This window comes from Orcinus orca, chromosome 11 (assembly GCF_937001465.1).
Source record: "Orcinus orca chromosome 11, mOrcOrc1.1, whole genome shotgun sequence".
NCBI classification, from domain to species: Eukaryota; Metazoa; Chordata; class Mammalia; order Artiodactyla; family Delphinidae; genus Orcinus; species Orcinus orca.
The window spans coordinates 62434142-62450301 of NC_064569.1; the positions used below are offsets into that span (position 1 = coordinate 62434142).

The 16160-nt window shown below is 35.8% G+C and overlaps 1 protein-coding gene and 1 non-coding gene across 2 annotated transcripts in view; both read left to right on the forward strand.

The window, feature by feature from the left end:
* The window catches only part of NAV3 (neuron navigator 3), an 835897-nt gene that overhangs the window by 392227 nt on the left and 427510 nt on the right, over positions 1 to 16160 (forward strand). The gene's annotated exons all lie outside the window — the stretch shown is intronic.
* On the forward strand, positions 6676 to 6782 carry LOC117201995 (U6 spliceosomal RNA). Its single transcript, XR_004484150.1, has one exon. It is a non-coding gene; the product is annotated as a U6 spliceosomal RNA (small nuclear RNA).

Here is a 16160-nt window from a genome sequence, read left to right on the forward strand (position 1 = left end):
ATTCCTTTAGCAGCAAATTTTAAAATGGTACGAAAATAAGTTTGTGAGAAGTAAACGGATTTTCTTTTAACCTCAACTATTCTACTCAACCTTTCAGATCCCAGAAAATTACAGTAATAATAAATTGGAATAATGTCAGATGATGGAAAATTCAAATCCACATGGATAATTGTCTCTTCTAAGTAGAGAGTGGCTATGGTTCTGGAGCTTTGAACATTTAAATCTAAAAGACAAATGTCCTCGTGTTTTAAAATGATTCACACAGAGACCTTTTTCATTATGCATTTGAATTGTTTAAATCAAATTTTAATATGAAGTACAAAATCTGTTTGATTTAACAGTCATTTGTATGAATTAAAAGAATGTCATCAGTGCCTTAAAAGAAAATTACAAAGTTAATTTTTTTAATTAAATTGACGGTAACCGTATTATTAACTAACAACATTTTCTATTTGTTCAGTTATACAGTAAAGAGAAAAAAAGATCCCACTTGATTCCCAGTTCTTGGATTAGAACTGATAATTACTATTTATTGCATACCAATTAGTTTTCAATTCCTATACTTGGTGGATTTTACAGGTTTTATTAAAACTGTTGCAATGTAATTATTATCCCCCTGTAGACATGAGAAAACTAACATAGCACTCAATTTAAAGCTTAAACATACTTCACTGAATGTGTGGATATTTTCCTCTTTAATGTGAAGTTTCTAATATGTGGAAAACTGGTACGTAGAACCGGAATGCTTTAAAAAGTGTGAAAATAACCGTCTAGAAAGTGATAAGGTGATATGTAACCAAAAAATGGGCCATTACAGAAGTCAAAAACATATATTATTGGTTGGATGAAATCTGATTTTGCAAAAATAAAAAGGGGGAGGGCTTCCCTGGTGGTGCAGTGGTTGAGAGTCCGCCTGCCGATGCAGAGGACGCGGGTTCGTGTCCCGGTCCGGGAGGATCTCACGTGCCGCGGAGCGGCTGGGCCCGTGAGCTATGGCCGCTGAGCCTGCGCGTCCGGAGCCTGTTTACCTCAATGGGAGAGGCCACAAGGGTGAGAGGCCCGCGTACCGCAAATAAAAACAAGGGGGGGGGATGTTTATGACATATATGGGGTGAAGGGGAGAGTTATTCTTTTACAAATTAATTTTGAAATAGTATGTTGAATAGTTCAGTTTGAAAAAATAACAATGAAATTAGGACTCATCATACATTAATAAAGGTATATTTCCAGTTAAAGGGAGTGTTTTACCCATGGTACTGTGCTGATGAATCCCATTCTGTGGTCAAGACCACATCTGAAGTACTGAATCCATTTCTTGGGGTCATTTTCTAAGAGGATAACTGGAAGGGTAAGAGGTTTTTCATGGTTTCCAGTGAGGATAAGCTGCTCTGATTACCCTGGAAAGGAGAAGCTTGCCAGTAGACTACATGATGGCAGAAGAGGAACAAATGGGTGAATAATACTGGGAGGTGGAAGAGAAGCATCATTTTCTGTTAGCGCTCTGCAACCATGGTGTAAGGTGGTTTGCAAGGAAGTTAACTTGCAAATACTGTGACTACTTCAGCAGAAGCCAGGTGACCCCGTGTCAGGGAATGTGATGACCGAGGATTCCTCCTTGGGAGAAAGGGAGTGGAGGACTCCTAAGCAACTTTCTGACCCTTAGCCTTTCAGACCAACAGAAGTGCACAGAAGTTTGCCAGGTAGATTGTATGGTATCAGTTTAGGAGAATCCGATATTTAAAAAAAAAAAAATCATTTATGGGGAAAGTAGTTTTTGAAATGTTATTTTTTCCTGGGTATAAAGAATTGGAACTAATATTTCTTGATTTTAGAAATACCAACAACAAAATTTAATTGGCAAAGATAGTAAGAGAAAGAAAAAAATGAGAATAAAAAGGAGAGACAGAGAAAAACAAAATCCTTATAAAGTGTGATACATTTAGCACTTTTTCTTTACCTGCCCCCATCAATTTAGTCATTATTTTCCATTGTTTTACATATACATACAATAATCTGAGGTTTAGGAATTATGTTGTTGTTACAAGCTATTAATTTTTACATTATATATTTGTATTCTATAAACAGATATTTAAAATTTTTGTGTTGTCAGTTTTTTTTTTTTTTTTTACTATATTTACTACAATTAAGCAACTTTTATTTAACTGGTTTTTATTCTCCCTGCCAGTATTATATGCCATCACTTCCTTATTTAAGATCTCTTAAATTTGACTTACTACTCAGTCACCTAGAGTATGTATTCAAATAGCTTGTGTAATAAATAGGAAGTTTGAATTACTGAAGAAGTCTTTCTCTTGCCTTTATATATGACTAAAAATGTGGCTAAATATAAAATTATTGGTTGGTCATTAAAACTGTAGGCAGTGCTCAGTATTTTTTTAGGAATTCAGTTTTGCATCTGGGTATGATAACAAATTGATGTCTTTCTTTTTTCATTAATAACATTATTTTCCCGACTTCATGATTTTTTGACATTAGTTTATCATTGTACCAAAAAAGAAAAAATTAACAAGTGTATGCCTCTTCTTAGGCAGAAGGGTTAAAAAGCCTCTTATTTAGTTAATTTGAATTTGTTAAGAACACAGTGAACTTCTTTTGATTTTCATATAGTTTCACCAAGTTTTCTTTCATAATTACCACTCATTCTTCAGTAAATATTGAGACGTTTATTGCTTATTTTTCTGGTTTCCACATTCAGTATACCTAAAATCTTTTATTAATGATCTGTTCTGCTACCTCTATAAAAATTTTCTTCTGAGGTAAGTTTAGGTCTTTGCTCTTTTTCACTCTGCTTATGAGTTTTTCAAGTTTGACCTCTATGTTACAGTTTTAACCATCATATCAGTTGTGTCCTTAATCCCGCTGGTACAATGTTAATATATATGTAGCCTGTCCTGATTGAACTAATTTGTCTCAGCATATTGCTTTTGCTGGTGGCAGTGTAAATGATACACCATCATTATAAAATTAAGCGTATACCTCTCAAATGACACAGCACTTCACTCCTAGGTATTTATCCTAGGAATCAGAAACACAAGACTTTGAGTTTTGAGTTGAGACAGAAAGCTATAGGAGTAAGTGAGAAGCCTCGTGTATTGTGAAAGGACTTCTCTGTTTAACAAGTGGAAGCATATATAAGACACATTATTTTTCCTCAGCCTAATTTCAGGGAGCTTGTAGAATATAGCACTTCTTAAAATTTTATATAGGCTCTTTGCCATACTTAGTTTTTGATTCTGGTGGGGGTTTTTTTTCAGTGTTTTTCATAGTATATTAATTTAAAAAAAAAGAAGTCAGGGGAAGGTGTGTCAGGAAACTAATATAATAATATTTATTTTATGTAAAATTAAAAAATCATAATGGGCTTTTTTGGAAGATATGAACTTAAGAATGTAGTGGTTCTAAAATAGGGCATGAGAATATCCTTGGATACTAAGTAGCTCCATCTTTCTGTGTAAGAGTTGCATTTCAAGGGGTGAACAATAACTGTATTTCTGTGTCTTATTTTGTACAGTGAGGTGTTAAATAAGTGGGATGAGGAACTCCCTATTTTATTTCAAAAAATTTATAATCTGGGACTAAGGTGTTGCTTTTGGTTAAAAGCTAGTGTTACAGTAATTTTTGCTGATTTTAATATTAATCATTAGACTTTGTCAAATGAGTTAGTAACAAAAACCAACACATTGTTCGTGATATTACATCATTCATTCTGCATGAAACTGAGGCTGTCTCTTGTCTTCTTATTATCCCAGTAAGAATTTACACCACTTAACCAGGTATTAATCATTGGCTCTTGTGAAAGCTGGGAATGTTTGAGTCAGTTGGATGATTGCGAGAAACAAAAACAGTGATAAAGGAGCAAAAAGCCTTTGATGGAACAAATTGCCTATGAGAAGAATGGGGATAAGCTCAGGAGCCTTGGAAGGTAGAGCTCAGTGAAAGGATACATGCAGAAGAAGCCAGCCACATCTTCAGGTGGAGAGGAAGGAGACTGCAAGGTGTTGTTTCTAGGGGCTATCATCTTCTCTGTAAATTTAGAAGCAAGGCCATCTTCTCAGTAAATATTCATGGAATGACTTGAGGGTACTGAGAGAAGGAAGAAAGACTGAGAAGTTTTGATGGTAAAGTTTGGGGTCAACTGTGGAGGAGAATGCAATAAGGAGTCATTCGGGAGAGAATTAAAGGCTTGCTGAGCAATGGAGAGGTCTTGGTGTGGTTACCTGTGTATTCTGAGTCAATTACAATGGCTTTGCAACCTTTCTGGTAGTCCTTGACAGAGGGGGACAAAGGAAAATAAAATAACTGGGACAACAGTGAACTCTCAAGTGGATAGGAGACCAAGGAATTATATGGGAAAATGGAACAGGGGTCAGGAAGGCCTGATACTGAAAACAGACTAGAAATCCGTGTAGCTCCACAAGATTAGCTAAATACTTAAGGTCAAAATATAAGAACATAATCTAGGAGGCATTAGTAAAGAGTGGTAACCTGTTGCCTAGTTGGCAAGCTGATAATGACAGCAGTAGAAGAGCAGTCAAAAGAAAATCTATCAGGCTATCCTGTCCCATTACTCCTGTTAGTTGAGGGCTACTCTGTGTTGTGTGTTTTGCTTAAATCCAGGTTGGCAAACATTTTCTTACAGGGCTAGATAGTATATATGCCTTAGACAATATGAAAATGCATTTACCTGGAAACCACAGGTGGTTGCCCAGGGACACTTGTGTGAAATCCCCATTAGAAGTCAAGGTAAAAAAAGTATCAGTATAAACAGTGTTGCAGTCCTTGTAAAAATGAACTTCCTAGCCTCCTGGATGTTGAAGAGCTTGTTTTCAATCTACCTACAGGTATCTATGTCTGTATATATGTATGTGTGTGTGTATATAGGTATATGATACTATATACCTAATACTGTTTTAGTCCCTATGAGAAACATATAGAAATTACAGAAATAATCTGTCTTCCAAGAAATGCCAATCTATTTGGAGAAGGAAATGGGAAAAGGAAGACTGGAGGAATGAAAATACTTATAAAATATCATATAGTTGGACAGTGAGTTACTGCTACAAAGGTGACTTAATGACTTTGAGTACAGAATTGCTTGTATACCAAGCAGGAAGATTTCTCTGCCTTTGGACTTGAGGTTTGAGACAGTAGCCAACTGGGAACTCTTTTCTCACATATAGCATTTCAGCTACTCTCGTGCTTTGGAAAGATGAAATGACTCATTTTTCCAAGATTATTATTTCTATTGCTTAGTTCTGGTAAATGTCATAGTCTGAATAGTTATTAAAAGTTGGAAAAATAATTAAATGGACACTTTTCAGACTCAATCACATTTTGACTGGTATGATAATGGTCTCCCAAAATATTTGATGCCTTGAAAGTAGTGTCCTGCTGTATTTGATATAGACTCCTTTTTCTTCTTTTTAAATATTTTCTTGAATTATAAAATAAATTTATGTGGCAATAGATTAAGTCTGTTAATTCTATTTTGGGCAGTTATACCTAAGAGAAATAAAGACCAGTGGATAAATCCTATTTAGTGTTTGACACATTAAAGTGGTCATTTAAAATTGTTAAACCATATTTGGAAAGTAATCAGCAGCATGTAAAAAAAAACAGGATTATAAATTTGTTTCACTTTGATATCATAGAACAGTATGTTGGAAGGGCCTAGTGCTATCACTTCCTACCGGTAGTTTTACAGTAAAATACAATCTGGGATTCTAGATGGAAAATTACATCATCAGTTGTGCAGTGGCATGGTGGTGTCTTTGTAAATCTGCCCGAGCAATTTGGTTACTGCAGTCAATTTGTGTTTTACTTTGCTCATTGTCAAATTCAAGATTTCTGTTTTTCTAGTTGAGCAAAAATTTTTGTATATCACGATTTCAAGATGGTGGGTAAGATTCAACTTGGCCTTTTAAGTTAAGATACATGTGATGTTAAGCCATCCCACAGTGTTGACAATAAACTTTCAATGACATAAAGTGAAGTGGGAAATATTCTCCCACCCTAATCTTACCCAGGGCTATTGAAAAGAGATGTTCTTCTTTAATGATGACAGGCACGATGAAGGAAAACTTGGTATGAACTACAGTTCTAAAGAGAGTGATTCTAACCAGACTGTACTGATGGGCATCAGATGAACAGAGAAGGAAATATAATTGTAAACGGAAAAGGTGGGACTTTTTGTTTCTAACGATTCTGTTATGTTGAGGGATATTTGAGGATCTGACCACGAAGGATTCAGCCCTGAGACTGGGTTTAACAGTTTAAAACATTTTTAAATATTAAAACTTAGATGAAGTCATAAAAGGTATGTAATTAACTTTTGCAGATGATAGCAATATGGGAGGGAGCATTAATATGATGGATGAGAACATCAGTGTACAAGGTTAATAGCTTCAACTGATGGATTGCATCAAATTATGGGATTAAATTTGAATGTAAATATTTATTGTAAAAACCAGTTTGGACAGTTTTAAGGTAGTGGAAACACAGCTTGATAGCAAATGATGCTTTTTAAAAAAGTGAATCTGGGTATTTTTATATGACTATAAGATTAATATGAGCCAGTAGTACGAAGCAGCTGCTAAAAAATAAAAGCCTTAGGCACGATAGAAGCATAGTAAAGATCAAGAGAAGTCCTAGACAGTGCTCGCTTCGGCAGCACGTATACTAAAAATTGGAATGATACAGAGAAGATTGGCATGGCCCTGAGCAAGGATGACATGCAGATTCGTGTAGTGTTCCATATTTTTACCTCACACCAGTCAGAATGGCTATCATTAAAATGTCTACAAATAATAAATTCTGGAGAGGGTGTGGAGAAAAAGGAACCCTCCTACACTGTTGGTGGGGATATATTTTGGTGCAGCCGCTATGAGAAACAGTATGGAGGTTCCTCAAAAAACTAAAAATAGAGTTGCCATATGATCTAGCAATCCCACTCCTGGACATATATCTGGAGAAAACTCTAATTCAAAAAGACACATGCACCCCAATGTTCATAGCAGCGCTATTTACAATAGCCAAGACGTGGAAGCAACCTAAGTATCCATTGACAGATGAATGGATAAAGAAGGTGTGGTATACATGTACAATGGGATACTACTAAAAGAATGCACTAATTCCATTAAAAAGAATGAACTACCCATCTGCAGCAATGTAGATGGACCTAGAGATTATCACACTGAGTGAAATAAGTCAGAAAGAGACAAATATTGTATGATATCACTAATATGTGGAATCTAAAATACGACACAAATGAACTTGTTTACGAAACAAACAGACTTACAGACGCAGAAGACAGACTTATGATTACCAAAAAGGAAAGGGGGTGAGGGAGGGATAAATTAGGAGTTTGTGATTAACAGATATCACTACTATATATAAAGTAGATAAACAATAAGGACCTACTGTATAGCACAGGAAACTATATTCAATGTCCTGTAATAAACCATAATGGAAGAGAATATGAAAAAGAATATATATCTATATCTATCTTCCTATCTATTAATCTACTTATCTACCTACCTACCTATAGTATAACTGAATCACTTTGCTCTACACCAAAAACTAACACAACATTGTAAATGAATTATACTTCAAAAAAATAAACAGATTAAAAAAAAATTCCTAGACACTTTGCACACTGTGATGTGCAGGCCGCATCCAGAGGGTTGTGCTGCTGTCTGTGAGCCATGATTTAAGAAGAGTGCTTAATATGTCAGAGTGGGTCCAAACGAGGCTGGAGGCTGACCAGTTTTCTTCAGATATTCAAATTGCCGATGGAAAAGATGCTGGAATTATTTTCTTTCAAGTAAAAGCTTCAAGAAGCAGACTTGATTCTCCTGGGAAGGCATGGGCCGCCACTGCCAGAGAGATATAATAAAGAGGAATCTTTGGTTTGGTAGAGACTAAAAGGAATAACTTCTATTTTCCTTTTAAAAGTCGAAGATGCCATGATTATGGCATTATTGATGCCATAATAAATAATGCCGTGATTATTGAATATAAATCTAAGATTTGGGAAAGCAAAAAGAAAGACAATCCTGGGTAAGAACTGAGATAGGCTGTGACTGGAGGGTCTCACTCTTGATTAGCTTCTGGGCCTATTTTAAAGCATGTTGTTTGGACCTCGGCTCTCCATTTAAAGCCTGAATTGGACTTAATTGTGATACAGTGTCAAGTGATAAAGGAGCATATCACAAGGCGTATACTGTTAGCGTTAAAAAGGGAAAGTCAGAAATAGCTTCACGTGGATTTTTTTCCCAAATCAAGCAACGCAATGAAGTACAACAAAAAAGGCAGAACGCCGAACTCACAAGAAATGATGGTCTATCCCTTTTGAAGGTTTTCATGAACTATATATAACAGGATTATAGTTTTTTACACTGTAGTTCACTTAGAATTGAAAATGAAGGTGCCTTCGGCTACCTGACTGCCTTTATAATTCTTAGTGATTCCTACAGTCTCATGGCAAATTGTAAGAATTTTCTTTTTCTCCTTCTTGTTTATTTTCAGGGAGATGGGTTCTGTTCTTTAGAGTTTCACAAAGATGTAGTAGATCTTAGTTTGAACAAATTGATCCTCTTATTTCTTCAGAATCTGTTATGTGTATGAAAGTCTAATTTGGTGTGGGTCAGGGCAAAGGAAACATAACAACACTGGGTAACAAAAGAGACAAAAAAGGATGACTGATGTGTTAACACCCTTATAAGCCTCTCTACTTCAAAAATACCAGTCTTGGATAAAGCTATTGTTGAAAGAATGCTTTTTTCTCCCTCAAGTCCAATATCCAGACACACACAAGTATACGCATACTGTTTTTATAATCTAGAAATGTTATAGGAATCTGAGAATACATTTTGTATTATTAAATGACACATTGTTCAAGTCAAGGTTTTGTTTTGTTTTTTTCTTTCACAACCGAGTTTATAGTCAATTGTCCTGTGACATTAACACATTGTAGGTATTCTTAGTTTGTTATTAAAGAAAATATTGGGAATATTAGACATCTTCAGGGAAATTTTTTAAAAATATTACTAGATGGGTGAACATTTATCCTTTCCAAGAATATAAAATTTGTGACTCATTTTTATCTTTGGTTTTCCACTGTAAAGAATGGGTGTCAGCTTCCTATGTAATTTTGATTTGTTTATCCAGCAGTTTTGTTTGTCTGTGCAGTTTTCTATGTGCCAATTGTGGTCAATATTTGGTTTCCATAAAAGGTATGAGTTTTCTTTGAGGCTATCTTTCTTGCCATTGCCAAACCCACAACTGATGCACCATTACTTTGACTTTTGTTCTTAATTTAAACTTGGCACAGGTCCTGTCTTTGGTGTAAAACATGAAGCAAACTCCATTTTGACCTGGAATCTGGGGAGGAAACTATTTGCTTGACATTCTCTAAAGAGACATATAGACAGGATGTTTGTGTTGCTCTTATAGGGATAGAACTGCTACCTGAATGTGCCAGTACCCACAAGTTCAGGGTTGGCACTGCTATTAAAAAAAAAAAAAAACTCTAGCCAAGTCCGTTTTTCTCAGTTTATAGGTAAAAGCAGGTAAAGACACATCAAAATGTCTCTGTTTAATGGAATGCAAAGCAATCCATTTAAAAAGGCCGGAACAGGATTTAGATCCAGACTGCCTGAGTTTGAATTCTGACTCTACCACTTATATGCCCAGGCAAGTTATTTAACCTGAGTCTGTTGTCTCAACTGTAAAAATGAGACATCAGAAGTTTCAACCTCATGGAGCTCTTGGAAGGATTAAGGTAAGTGACTTAGAACAGGGATTGACACAGAGTAGCCTCTTCCTTCTTCTCCTCATCTCTCAGAATTGAATATGCAAGTTACATTCCTTTTTGGCAAGAGTATGGGGTTTAGGGTCTTCAGAGAGTTACCTTTTGACATTCTGGCCTCATTGTCACCCTGCTCTAACTTACCTAATCAATGACTTAGTCTTTACTTCTTATCTAGCAAACTGAATGGTAACCCTGTGACCTGAAGGTGCTAATACATCTCTAAGATGTGAACCATTCAGTCATATTTTATGAATAATTTAGGTCTCGTAAGCTCAGTTCATCCATACTTTGGAAATTTTTCAATCTTCTGTAAGAGCTACGTGGGGCTAGAAATTGAAACCACATAAAACAGTAAAAAAGAATTCCGACCAACTTTTACCTGTCAAATAAAGCCATTTATTCATATTTATTGAGTGTCTAGGACCTTCACAGTGGAGAAAACTACTTAACCATTCTCATGAGCTCCCTGCCTTGCACATTGTAGACACCTAATAAAATGGTTTTTTCAATTGAAGTTTATGACCAAGCTTTTCACAGTGAAGATTCCTTTTCAAATATTCTCTAAATCTCTTCTTTTAAAAGTAGATACCCAGTCAGAAGTGGAGAAGTAGCAATTGCTGAGCTTAGCAGTAACCAAAAGCAAACTTCATCCCTAAGTCTAATGACAGCTTCTTGGATGCAGCTCATGTGTGTTTCTCTTCTCTCTCTTTTTAAAGACAATCCCTAGGTTTGGATCTACTGCTGATTTTGCAGTTTTTACTGGTTAGGTCATATTGAGAATGATGATAGCATTAAAAATGAAATGTTGTATTCTTTTTTAATCCTTTGCCCCAGATTAGTTGAAAAGGGAGAGAGAAGAGGGGGAGATCCATTACTATTGTTCTGCAACACTGAACTAATTGCTTCTTAAGAAATAGCATGAAAGTTGTACACATTATATAAAAAATTATTGTCTAAAGTGAAATTATTTTACAGATGAAGATAATGAGTGCTTATTGAGGTAATAATGCATCGAATTATATTCAAAGAAGAATTAAATAAAAGCTGTTCCGTCATTCTACACATGGTTCACTAACAGAAATTCAAGATTTTTCACATTGGTAAGACAGCCACTTTTAGTGCCACTAAATTTTGTGCCGCTTTTAGCGCCACATAATTAACTGTGATTTTGAGTCTTCACATATGGAAAAAAATTAGGCTAGTATACTTGTTTGTTTCAGAAACAGTTAATAATTTTTAGTTTATCACTGAAATGATATATATTTCTGAATGAGCTTCTCCAGAGGCATGTCACAGTCATCTCATCATTCAGTATCACCCTGCCTTTCTGTCAGTTTCAGCCATTTAGAGCCGCTATTTTGGCCATTAACTCTCAGGTCCTTCACTTTCCTCAAGCTGATCTTGACACAGGATTAGGAATACCAAAGCTTCCAGTCACAAGGAACCAGTGTCAAAGAGATTAACTGAATTATCTGTTGGCTTAATTCCCCATTCATGCTCACATGGGAAGGGAATAACTATATGTGAGAGTTCTTTTACAGCTATACTCCAATACAGGCAATGGCTGTTACCACTTCCCTATATTGGATCATTATGGTGACCTTCATTGCTCCTAAAGAACTCCTTTACCTAGTCTTTCTCTTCCATGGTCTCAATTCGTAGCATACAAATGTAGTTCTCTGTTTCTGTACAGCCCAGACTTTGAGGTTAATTGAATATCTAATTCTTACCTACTAAAATTGGGTAGCTGCAGAAAGCAAGCTTCTTAATCAAAATTTCGTGTTTCTTGCTGCTACTAAAATAGGCAGGAAGGCAGGCCTGTTAACCGGTATTAGTGAGACTTCATGAGAATCTCAGGAAAATGTTAATGTGCTTTTGGCTGTGCTTCCAATGAATTAGCTGTTTATGTGAAACTTTGCCTGTATTGCTCATGAGACCAATGATGCTCTGAGGTTTTTTCCCTCTGCCTTGGAAAAAAGTGTTGCCAGAGTCGTGTTCCTTATGATATTGTTACTTTACTCCCGATTTTGCACGAAACTCAAAGACGTAATCAGGTAGTGTTGGGTGAAAATTGTTGGCATGAATAGAGAATCTTTTATCAAAAGATTTAAATATGATATCCTAAACGATAAGTTTCTTTCCTGAATTAAAAAACAAAAACCCAATAACTTAATTTTCCTTTATTTCTCAGTTAGCTGTGAAGGTAAGCTACAGGTACCTTTTCATACAGATGTGTACCTCACCATCTTGGTATTTCTAAGCCTCTTTTTCCTGAAATCCGTTTTACTCAGACTTTTTTTTTTTTCCTAATAGACTATTTCTGAAATTGATACAGATCTCTTATATCACAATTAATAATTTCCAGTTTATTTTTTTCTAATAAGGCTCTTCTTTTATTTTTTTTTTTATTGGAGTATAGTTGCTTTACAATGTTGTGTTAGTTTCTGTTGTACAACAAAGTGAATCAGCTATATGTTACATACATCCCCTCCCTCTTGGACCTCCATCCCACCCCTCTAGGTCACCACAGAGCACCTAGCTGAGCTCCCTGTGCTATACAGCAGGTTCCCACTAGCTATCTATTTTACACATGGTAGTGTATACATGTCAATCCTAATCTCCCAATTCATCCCCCCTCCCCCTCCCCTCTGTGTCCACACGTCCGTTCTCTATGTCTGCGTCTCTATTCCTGCCTTGCAAATAGGAAATACATGACTTTAATTTAATATAGGCTACATATATTTTGGCCTGTTTGCTCATCCATATCTACCATCTACCAACTATGTACTGGGCATGTGAAGGGTACAAAGCCCTCTGCCTTTATTTGGTGGGAGTTACAGTCTCCTTTTTGAGAAGATATTGGAGAGTAACATTAATGGGTTAAAATTATGTCAAATTAGAAATCCTTTTAAGACATATTTAAGGATAAAAATTACTTTAAAGCTCTTAATACACTATAGGAAAGCACAGGAAAAATCCTAAAATACTAACTTAGAATGGGCTTGGGAATAGAAATATCAACTTTGGAATCCTAGCACTGTTACTTAACAGGCACAAATTACACTTGCCTTTTTGCATTCTCATTTTGTTTTCCCTAAAAAATAGAGGTGTGTGAGAACTATGTGATATAATATGCACAACTACTGCCACCCAGTAGGTTCTTAATGCATTTTGCCTTTATTTTTATTACCAATGTTATTGAAAACAAGAGTTTATGGAAATTAAGTAGACTTATAAAAATTAGAACATTATAGGATAGAATAATCTTTCAGAATGTTGGCTTATATGGCTTTTTAAGTTTATGTATGTCATACTTATTTGACTGTCAAATTTATTTTTAAAATTTCAATTCCCTCTTATCTCCAGGAAGCATGTATTTTTATTTTTCCACGCGGTATGTTGTCCTCCTTATTATTCTGGACATGGAAATAAAGGAGTGCTTGGAAATGTCTAGATTGTCTTGGCCATTCTCTTGTTACATTCAGTGATGTCAGTAAGACAGGCTCCTTCAGAAGCTGTGTACTTTATGAGTCTGGAGTGTCATATAAAAAAGAAATATCCATAACTCTATATTTTATGGCTGGAGGTTATATAAAGATTCTTGGTCGACTTTCTTTTGAGATTGAGTATTTCAGTAATGGTTTAAAATTGACATTCTGAATTATTATGTAATTATTTTGCATTATTCTTATTTTCTTATTTGAAAGTAAAGAGCTCCTAATAACCAAAATATAGATGTACTTTGGACGTCTTTGACATATACAGTGTCCACCAAATCTTTCCACCTATCGTTAATAGGTACATTTCAGCTACACTGTTTTTTTTAAGGCTAATTCTTTTTTACTTTATCTTATTTTTTATCATCTTTATTGGAGTATAATTGCTTTACAATGGTGTGTTAGTCTCTGCTTAATAACAAAGTGAATCAGCTATACATATACATATATCCCCATATCTCCTCCCTCTTGCGTCTCCCTCCCACCCTCCCTATCACACTCCTCTAGGTGTTCACAAAGCACCCTCCCTGTGCTATGTGGCTGCTTCCCACTTGCTATCCATTTTACATTTGCTAGTGTATGTATGTCCATGCCCTCTCACTTTGTCCCAGCTTACCCTTCCCCCTCCCTGTGTCCTCAAGTCCATTCTCTACGTCTGCATCTTTATTCCTGCCTTGCCCCTAGGTTTTTCAGAACCTTTTTTTTTTTTTAGATTCCATATGTATGTCTTAGCACATGGTATTTGTTTTCTCTTTCTGACTTACTTCACTCTTTATGACACTCTAAGTCCATCCACCTCACTACAAATAACTCAATTTCGTTTCTTTTTATGGTTGAGTAATAAGGCAAAAATACAATCAATAAGTGGTGCTGGGAAAACAGGACAGCTACATGTAAAAGAAAGAAATTAGAACACTCCACAACACCATACGCAAAAATAAACTCAAAATGGATTAAAGACCTAAATGTAAGGCCAGACACTATAAAACCCTTAGAGGAAAACATAGAACACTCTATGACATAAATCACAGCAAGATTCTTTTTGACCCACCTCCTAGAGAAATGGAAATAAAAGTAAAATAAACAAATGGAACCTAATGAAACTTAAAAGCTTTTGCACAGCAAAGGAAACCATAAACAAGATGAAAAGACACCCCTCAGAATGGGAGAAAATATTTGCAAATGAAGCAGCTGACAAAGGATTAATCTCCAAAATTTACAAGCAGCTCATGCAGCTCAATATCAAAAAAGCAAACAACCCCATCCAAAAATGGGCAGAAGACCTAAATAGACATTTCCCCAAAGAAGATACACAAATTGCCAACAAACACATGAAAGGATGCTCAACATCACTAATCATTAGAGAAATGCAAATCAAAACTACCATGAGGTATCACCTCATACCGGTCAGAATGGCCATCATCAAAAAATCTACAAACAATAAATGCTGGAGAGGGTGTGGAGAAAAGGGAACACTCTTGCACTGTTGGTGGGAATGTAAATTGATACAGCCACTATGGAGAACAGTATGGAGGTTCCTTAAAAAACTACAAATAGAACTAGCTACCATATGACCCAGCAATCCCACTACTGGGCATATACCCTGAGAAAACCATAATTCAAAAAGAGTCATGTACCACAGTGTTCATTGCAGCTCTATTTTCAATAGTCAGGACATGGAAGCAACCTAAGTGTCCATCAACAGATGAATGGATAAAGAAGATGTGGCACATATATACAGCTACACTATCTATTTAACTGTTCCCTGCCATTTAAGAAAAAATGACATTTAGTAGTTTTATGTCATTCCTGAAAAGATTCTTCTTTGTTATTTAACTTGCTAGAAACTCCTAACTTCACTCTTAGCTTAAGATTTCAGTTACTACTTCCTTAAGACTAAAACCTCCCAGTTTGCAATGTATTGGACACACCGTTTACGTCTATTAGGTGGCCTTTCCTAGTTTATACTAAGTAACAAAGTTAGAGCTTTATTTCTTGCTCATGTTCAGTATTGTATGAGGCTCCCCTTCATGTACCTTCATGGTGGGACACAAGCTGAGGGGCAACCCTTTCCTGGGCCATGCCAAGATGGTGACAGATTGGAAAAAGAGATTGTAAGACTACATGCTGGCTCTTAACAGCTTCTGCTCATATGAGGCCTGTGTCTCATATCTTTTCCACTCATATTTCATGAGCCAAAGTCAGTCACATGGCCAAGCCTGATAATAATGTGATGGAAAATATTGTTTCCTGCAGCAGTGGGCCTGGTTTGTAGGGGAGGGGAGCAGCAAAAATGTTTAGACAAAATTATAGTCCACCACACTACCTCAGTATTGCTCTCTTGACATGTTGAAATGTGCCTTCCTCGCTATAATTCGAAAATACCATGTATTCACTTTTTAAACATATATTGAGCATTAACTATTATATATTCCCCATAGTCAGTGATTGTACAGACTTTAATATTAAGGACCATAAACTGAAAGAAGAGTCTACTGATGTGCTTAGCTCTTGTCCTCCTGATATTTCTATACATATTCAATAATTTTCATAATGTTTTCCATGATACTCTTTTCACTCACCTTTTGTGATGCCAAAAGGTGACTTGGACTTTTTAAAGAGAGATGGGATTTGAATTCTACCTCAGTGATTCATTAGCAATGTGATCTTAGTTATTAATTCTCCTTGATCTCCCTTTTCCTGAATACTCTGGGATTATACAAAACATGTGAATCACCTGGTCAATCACCTTGCTGCATTATAAATTTTCAAGCAAGTCATATCTTGTATCACTTCCACCATAACCCTCTAGGAACTCTCATTTCACTCAG